This window comes from Haemaphysalis longicornis, unplaced genomic scaffold (assembly GCF_048455015.1).
Source record: "Haemaphysalis longicornis isolate Haplotype H1 unplaced genomic scaffold, Haemaphysalis longicornis Haplotype H1 scaffold_2, whole genome shotgun sequence".
Classification (NCBI taxonomy): Eukaryota; Metazoa; Arthropoda; class Arachnida; order Ixodida; family Ixodidae; genus Haemaphysalis; species Haemaphysalis longicornis.
The window spans coordinates 18,209,077-18,218,037 of record NW_027526295.1 but is presented as its reverse complement, the minus strand read 5'-3'; the positions used below and the strand labels follow the sequence as shown (position 1 = coordinate 18,218,037).

The 8,961-nt window shown below is 51.1% G+C and overlaps 1 pseudogene across 1 annotated transcript; it reads right to left on the bottom strand.

Moving 5' to 3' along the window:
- Nucleotides 1-5,196: 5,196 nt before the first annotated feature.
- On the bottom strand, nucleotides 5,197-8,398 carry LOC144168779 (uncharacterized; annotated as a pseudogene). The gene is made up of 3 exons (XR_013322228.1): nucleotides 8,058-8,398; nucleotides 6,496-6,589; nucleotides 5,197-5,675 (listed from the first exon to the last, which is right to left on the bottom strand). The product of XR_013322228.1 is annotated as an uncharacterized LOC144168779 (transcript).
- Nucleotides 8,399-8,961: the final 563 nt, after the last annotated feature.

Here is an 8,961-nt window from a genome sequence, read left to right as displayed (position 1 = left end):
TGTGCTTTGCTAACGTCTTCCTGCGCAAATAGGATCCAACTGTCCCCACGGCGAGACTGCGAGCATTCACCAGTGGGGTGACGTGAGAGCGCGTCAGCGAGCTGGTTCAGCGCCCCTGGTCGATGGCGTACGTGGTACGTGTACTCTTGCAGAGTAATGATCCTGTGCTTGAGATGGCGCTTGGTGAACATCCACGTCATTGCGGCGTTGTCCGTCACTACCGTGAACTCGCGTCCGAACAAGTAATGCCGGAACTTGTCGTCGACGCTCCAGACAACGGCGAGGCACTCCAGCTCATTCGAGTGGTAATGCCGCTCGGTGTCGGACAGCTCCCGGCTAGCGTACGCCACGATGTGTTCCTTGCCGGTTGTATCGCGCTGCATAAGTACAGCCCCGAGGCCAACCTGGCTGGCATCGGTGTGCACTTCTGTCTCCCAGTCTTCGTTAAAATGGCTTAGCACCGCCGGGCAATGGGTGAGCTGCTCTTTGAGCGTTTGAAAAGCCTCTTGTTGAGCAGCACCCCAAACAAATCTTGCGTCTTTCCTTGTGAGGTCTGTAAGGGGGGCAGCGGTAGAAGCGAAGTGAGGGACGAATTTACGTAAGTACGAGGCAACGCCAAGAAATGATTGCACGTCTTTTAGGCAGGATGGCGTGGGGTAGTTCACCACGGCCGCGATTCGTTCAGGAAGCGGCTCTATCCCGTCGGTGGAAATCCTGTACCCCAGGTACGGGATGGAGGTGGCCCCGAACCGGCATTTGTCACGGTTCAGTCGAAATCCAGCCTCGTACAGCCGTGTTAATACATGATCCAGATTTCGGAGGTGGTCTTCGGGGTTTGACCCAAGAACAAGAATATCGTCCAAATATACGACACAAGCTTGGTCTTTCAAGGACCCGAGGACTGAATTCATAGCCCTTTGGAAAGTGCTGGGTGCCGTCCGCAATCCGAATGGCATGCGGTTAAATTCAAAAAGTCCTGACGGGGTACGAAAGGCTGTCTTACATTTGTCCTCTTCCGAAACGGGAATTTGCCAGTACCCGGCGCGTAGTGATGAAAAGTACGTAGATTTACGCACCGTGTCGAGAGCGTCGTCGATGCGAGGCAACGGGTATGAGTCCGGTACGGTGAGCTTGTTCAGCTCCCGGTAGTCAACACAGAATCTAAGCGTTCCGTCCTTCTTGCGCACGAGGACGACGGGAGCAGCCCACGGGCTGGACGAGGGCCTGATGATTCTTGCGTTGAGCATCTCAAGAACCTGTTCGTCGATCACGGCTCGCTCCTTTTCAGCATAGCGACGTAGCGGTACACAGACTGGCGGGTGATCGCCTGTTGGTATTGTGTGTACGAGGAGGTTAGTGCCGGGAAGGTGCGCTGTGTCGTCCGCGAAAAGACCTTTGTGACACTCCAGCAAATGGGACAGAGCATCCGCAAAGGCTGGTTCGCCTTTATCAATGGCCGGAGAGGACTGTCCGATGGTAGTGGGACACAGGTGCACTTGCCCACGCTCGATGCGTACCTCCACGTCGTTTGAAAGGAGGTAGTCTGCCCCCAGGATGACGTCTGCTGGCAGGTCCTCAAAGACCGGGATTGCAGTGAAAGACCGGCGGCCAGTCCCCGTCCCTATGGTCAGGTCAAGGGCTCCTACGGGCAAGGCACAGCCCCCGAGGCCATGCAGCGGTGGTTGTGTCCACGGCTTCATAACGTCGTCCGGGGCGTGTCGTCGGTGGATGGCAGTGCGCTCAGCCCCAGAGTCAACCAGGGCCGTTACGTCGCCGATCCCCTCTATATGCACCTGAACCATGGGCAGGGGAGGTACTTGGTAGTGTATCTGTGGCCGTGGCGCCGGACAAGCCTTGTTTCTAGGGCCAGGGCGCCCGCGCGAACGACATTCCTGGGGCTGAAGAACGCCTTTCCTTGACGTTGACGGGCCGTTCGGTGCCACAGTGGCTGTGGTAGCGGCAGGAAGCCGGCGTGCGGTATCGTCCTGCAGTTCTGCAGCCAGACGGATGAATGCCGGTGGGCTCAAATCTGGCGGCTGCACGGTCAAAATTGCAGCATGAAGAGGGTCCGCCAGGCCATCTAAAACATACTGCCTAGCAGCAGGAGTCTCCCAGGCAAGGCTGCATGCAGAGAGGAGCCGCAGTTTGTCATAGACATACGTTGCGACGTCTTCGCCAGGTCCTTGGCGGCGCGCGCGCATTTGCATCAGGCGGTCATCGTGAGCGGCCGGCAGGTCACTAAATGCCGTCATAAGTGCCCCACTCCAGCTTGCCCAGGTTGAGTGCGAGTGGCCAGCATAAAGATGCCACGCTCGGGCAGCATCGCGCAGTCGAGATTCAGCGAATGACCGCTTGGCGTTCTCAGGCCACGCATGGAGAGCGGCACAGGCGTCTATTTTCTGCAGCCAGCTCACCGGGTCGTCGCGGAAGCCATGAAACTGGGACAGCGGAATCCACCGAAGGTGAAGCCGCCCCACTCAGGAATGAAGCGGAGACGGAACCGGTGAAGTCTGCCAATCGTCGGGTCAACTCGACGACGGCGTGAAGAAGATCAGCGGTGGTAGCGGCGTTAGGCGGCGTGTTGGTACTCAATTCGCGCCCGTGCGCGCTGCCCTCGGATGAAGGCGCTTGAAGAGATGGAACGTCTCTGCCGCTTCGAAGTACAGTCCCTGAGGCCGGATCGCCGCGAGGGAGATGGGTTCCGGAGGCGGGGTCGCCTGGGCTTCGGAAGTTTGTCGACTGCGCCATTTGTAAGAAACTGCGACCGGTAGGCAGGTTCGTCCGCTTTATGCCCCTCGAGCTCCCGCTTCCTCTTCCTCTCCTTCCCCGCTTGGCTTCGAATACACCTCCTTCGTGGGTGATTGCCCGCGGAACGCGCTTTCAGTTTTGGCTTTCGGTTTTCGCCTTCACAATATATACATGTCGTTCACTATTATCTGACATTCGGCACCACCTTCCCCTGCCTCACCATTTCATGCACTTGCAGGCAGCTTAGCTGAGAGTAACATGCTTTACCAGTCTACCTTTATGAAACGACACCCACGATTCCAGTGAACAGGCCATTTATTTGTGCGCCTCAATGCTGCGCTGTCCCACTACAAAAAATAGTGAAAATGAAAATCAAAGGCAGATACAAGGCAACCCAAATGCAGTACGAAATGTTTAAAAATAAAAAAAAATGCACAAGTCAAAAGCGTGCCCACTTGAGCCGAAACCTTTTAAGCATACAGCTTATCTTAGCGTGTTCATTTCTTATGCAAGGTTGACGCCGGCACAAGTTTTACTTCCATGCCCATTGGAACTCCCGACTGGAACCTGCCGAAGGTGGATGCGCAGCCTCATTCTTGCGTACCTCTCAGTGAGCAGTCTGTATATGCCGTCCTCGTGCTCAGCGCATACACACAAGCTGTGGCGGCGTACCTTGCTTAGGTATGCAGTAAGTGAACGAAGCGGCGAATTCATCGTGACTATTTTGTCCGTGCACCAAGAGTTGATGGCCGTGAAGTGCTCCTCGTAGTCGATCAAGGCTTTCATTACTCCCTTGCTGGGGTAGATGAGGTTGCCTCCGTCCGAAACATACTCTTTCAGCGCCGTTAGCGAAGCATGGTCGTCGTTGGCAGTTCCAAGGAGAGCATCTTTGCATTTTACGCACTTCACAGATTTCAAAATTCCCTTCAAAATAAATCCTCCGAGGTAAAAGAGAATACTGCATTCTGTGGACGACAATCCTTCAATGAACAAAATCTCCGAATCGTCAATTTCTTGAGCTTCCTTCCCGACGCAGGTTTCCTTCCCCTGGGATAGCAGGTCCACCAGGTACTCCCTGTCGTCAAGCTCGTAGCTCGTCGTCCTCGGTGTATGCAAAAATTGGCTTACGCTCACAAGCCTCAGAGCGCACTTGAGATCGTAGGCACTGGGAACCGGCTTCATAAGCCGCACCACAGAAAAGAGGTTCTCTAAGCAGTCCTGCAGGAGCCTGCTCGTAAGAAAAAACTCATAGCCTTCGTCTCCTAAAAGAACATCTTGGAGGCGAAGTACAACTGTAGCTGATATGAGCACGCCTGCTTGCGACGGTTTCCAATGGGATGTGGCGCCCATTTTCATAGTTCTGATCGCTTCCATTGCTGTGTGCAATGTATCTAGGGGTTCGGAGTACTTAGCCCTACTTCTCCGACTTAGGGCCATTGTTGGATGCCGCGAAGACATCAGTGCATACCATTGTGAAATCAGCTCCATGAACCAAGCTGTTGTTTCTGCTTCCTGTTTAAGTACCCCTTCCTTTATAAGGAATCGGATAGCTGGGAGAGCTCCCCGAAAAAGTTGTACGGCGACACCAACCTTCATTTTAGTGAAGTGGCCTGTGCTGGTGTGCATTTCGGATAAGTTTGGGACTACCTTCAGTTCTCTTTTAGAATCTTCTTCGAGCACAGCCTGAACATATTCCAAGTTGACCTGTGAAGAAGGCAGGCCATGTTTGGCGACTGTGGCCTCACTCAACGTGAAAACTTCTGAGCTCAAGAGCTGGCCTCTGAGGTTCTTCAAGACGTGAGCCGGATCAGCAATGAAAAAAAGTTCCTTCCCGTCCATGCACGGATGAGGTATGGAACACACCGTGGAAGAATCTCTGTGACTGGAAAAGGCAAATTCCCTCCACATTGCGCGGTTTGCCGAGCCCATGTCACATGTGATTGCGCGAACTCTCAGAGATATTTGACTGCACAGCTGTACTAGTTCCAACACATAGTTTTTCAGCAAGCCGCCATCGATGTTTCTTCCGGTAAATTCATATGCAATCACTTGCTTCCATCTCTGGTTAAGTCCGCCCAGCATAAATACCAGAGCATGAACCGCAGGCTCTTCAGGCTTCGGAGGAAGAGTTATTCCTCCGAGAAGTGCGTCTTCGGCCCGGTCTAGCTCAAACCCCGGCACTATCTCCATTTCATCCAAAGAAAGGACGCAGTCCTTTTCTACATCCTCCATAGTCTCAGCTTTGCATTTCATAACGTCTATCACTTCGTGAAGAATGCCTGGGAGAAACTTCAAATTTTGAATCCTCCGTGCGAGCGTTCTTTTGGATGGGAGAGGATATCCCATTTTTCTCAAAGTTTCATATCCGGTTGTTCCACAAGCAAACTTAATTTGAAGGCCTTGCTTGACAGTGTGTGGAGACCAAGAGTTCCCCAAGCTGCTGCTCCTTCAGAGAGCGCGTACTTGATCTTCGTTCAGAAATTTCATATTTTGCGAAATATTTGTTGCCTCAGTCTCGAGTTTTCGCACTTTTTTCTTGAGACCATGAATGGTGTTCTTGTCTGTGGCATGATGTTGCTGAAGTTCAGTGTACTTTCTTGTAAGGTCAGCAAGCTTCTTCTTCAGTTCTGCTGATTCTGCAGTAGCATTTAATGTTTCACCAGTCGCTGCATTAACCTCTCTTGAATCCGCATCACTAGTGTTCGCTGACAATTCAACAACGGCGTCGCCGACTTCCATGGCGTCGTGTCCATAACACGATGTTCCTTGCCGTGTAGATTCAGGAACGGCGTGGTTTTCTGGGGTCTCCAGGGTAGCTTCAACTGCAGCTGGAGATTGACGCAGACCCGGAGGAGATTTGTTGGTCTCCTAGCTGGAGGGTGAGGGCACAGTTCTTTCTTTTGGTGGCTTTCGTTCCTTAGGCAGCGCTGCAAGCAGAAATGTATGTATTCATGAACATATTCAAGCAATGCCGATTCATGTCTAGCTTGTCAATACTGGCTTGGTTATTAACGTGAGGAAGACGGTTTTCCTTCCCCCGCCTTATACAAGGGATAGGGGAAGGTCTTACAATACCATAATTAAATCGTGCTAAAAATTTCTTCCCACAATAAATGCCTCTAATTCGAATTGGAGCTTCATATGCCAGAGCTACATGTGTGCGGCCACCTCGAAAAGCGGCCACTTCGACCGCCCTAGGTAGTTTAAATGTGCATCGTGGTCTCATATACATGAGGGTTTCTGTTTTCCCCCTCTGTATATAAAATAGCCACTGCACCTGAGATTCTAGCAGTACACGACCTTGTGCTCAGTAGCAGAAAACTGTTCTGCGGGGGTCATGCCTGTAAACACTGAGATCCAGACGTATATACAGTCATGACCAAATGAGATGCAAACAAGAAATATGAACCACAACACTCAAATAGTGTGATTTCTTTACATGCAAGTCAAAATGATGCGTGGTGTAATCACAAAAACAAAGTTGGGAAATGTAGCTTTCCAAATGCACTAATAGCGTGCCATTGTTTGACTTTCTAATATTAGCAATATTTTTCAATTTTGCGTGGTCTGGTTCACATTTTTGTGTTCGCATTTGCTTTGTCCATCACTCTGTCCACAATGTATGCATTAATGTGGACGCAGCATATAAGGACCTATTTGGTGTTAAGCTTCGTAGAAGTCGCAGGTACATAAAGTACCTGCAATCGGTGCTGCTTTATGTAATGGAAGAAAAAAGTTCAAACTTACGTTTGAATGTGAACAAAGTTGGGACTGCATTTGGTTTCAACTTCTTCCAGCCACCCGCACGGTGTTGCTCATAGTTGTTCTCTTCAAAGTGAGCCTGCAAATAAAATCAGAATTGGAGATTAACACACTGGCAAAAGAAAAACGAACGTCTGTCACTGTCCTTGAACAAGATTTCATGTATGCGTGCAGTATGATTCCCAGCAGGAACCAGCAGCAACTTTGGCACAAAAGGAGGAAATTAATTGAGCTCACGCGCGCTTTCACATAAGCCGCTTCAGTGAGTGCGATCATGGACCCAGCCTGCTGTTATAATAACGCTTTCAATTCTCGCACTGAAAATCTGTAAAGAATCCTGAATTCGCGCGAATAAAATATTAGTATATTGTGCGGACGAAGGACCAGGTCTGATTTTATAGTGGGCGTTACAGATTTCGTTCTATCAAAAGCTTTGTACCCAAGCCCTCCAATTTCCCAATGGGGTCGAATTTATTTGTCAGGTAAAAATGACACAACACTCCGTAACAGCGCTTGTTTTGTTTGTCACTGAAAAGTTCCTGATTCCCAAGTGTACAGACGACGATACACACGAGGCGGGAAGGAGTCCGGCCTCGTAATATTAGGAATTTTTCGCAGGAACAGCATGTTTGTGTTCAAACAGTGCGATTTCGGAAGTGGCGTTCAAATTTCGACCGATTAATGCGAACGCGTGCACGAATAAACACGGGCAGGCGCCTCGTAGGCGTTGTGAAATCCTTCCACCCCCCACCCGAGCCTATGTTAATTCCCTGCGAGGCCATATGCGCGCATTTCACCTTCGATTTCCTCTTATGTGAATTCTATGCCTCCATGAACTGTACGTGAACTCTACGTGACGTACTCTTGAAGCTCGACAGCATGCCAGGCGCCGTGAAATTTCCGTACTCGCTCGCCAGCACGCGGCCCGAACAATCTCCCCGTTTCTTGCCCTTGCATATAATTCCCCCCCCCCCCCTCCACTTTCTAAATTCTCATCTGTTTAACTACACCTCCTGCGTCCCCATCTCTTGCCTACTTTTCTTCCAGCTCAACTCGCCAGCACCCGGTCGACGCGTACGCTGTCGGGGCGAGTTGGCGAGCCAGTACGGCAATTTCACGACGTCTGTCTTCGGGACGCGAAGCGGACTGTCACGACAGCGGCAGCCGATCTCGCAAGCACAATCGCTGCGAAGCGCAGTGCACAACAGCCTCAGGTAGGGGGGAGATTTCACAACGCTGCTGCCAAGGCAAAACTTTTCCGTGCAAGGACACTGAAACTAGTCGCAATTCTTTTGAATGTAGTAGCACACTCGAGGCCCTTGAACCAGCATGAAATGTTATCGACACGGGGGCTTCCGAATTCTATATACTACACGGCTTCCTACTTGACGCATTTTCTTAAAGCGCGGTTGTTTCACGAGCACGCCGCACAGTACCCTGCACGACGTTTCCTGCGTTTACATTGCGCACCTAAATAAAAACAACGGCGCCCTAAATAATTCTGACCAGTCAGATTACGACGCACTCAAAAAAAAATGTTTACTTACGCTGCAAACGTACGACGTATTGGTCGGTTGCCACTTGTCTCGTTTGATTTTAACGGTCCAAAGAAGCCTTCTTTTTGGGTCTTTCGGAAACCGGTACAACTTCCCTCCGTTTCTCGAATGATTCGTGCACTGCGGCACGCAGCAGCCGGGCATGGTAATGCGGAGATGGGTGCATAAAACTGGAAGAAAACGAACACTGCCCAACAACACCACACACGCCAAGCACGAACTACCGGCCGGAGGCGTCAAAATGGCGGTCGCGCTGGTGCCGAAGCCGAGGCGGCGGCATCTGCCCTTACAAAAGCTGACACCACTCTAAGCGGGGGCGCGCGCATCGAGGCACTCTAACCCTCGCCGGGTGACCTACAGCACGGGTGGGGTAGAGCGGCGGCGCGCGCGCATTTGCCACTGCCCTAGCCCTGCCGTGGCTACACATGATACCTGTCCGCGTAAATTTACATGTGCGTCGTTAAAATAGGCGACTCCTTCCCCCCTTCTGAATTTTCGGTCTAATAGGGTCAAACAGCCTAACATTATCACTCGGAAGCGCCTAACCTAAAAAATTGAAAGAAACATTTTAACTCGGGGCACATGAAGAAAAATATGCGAGCCCTTCATATCTTATCAGCGACTGTATTATATGAAAATGGTGAGGCAGGCAATAAACGCGGCATTTTCCGTGACTGAAATATCAGTTCTTGTTTTTCCTTTCGGATGATGCCTTGGTTTGCACACACACAGGGCACGACCAGTGACGCGAATGATTTCCCGCCGAGGAAGATACGGTTATCGCTTAGCTAAACGTGTTTCTGCTGCTCACGCTCCGGTCGGGCTGAGCGGACCGCTGGCAGCGAGCGCACTGTCAGAAACATACAGCTAAAACTCTTAATCATGCAACTGAAGT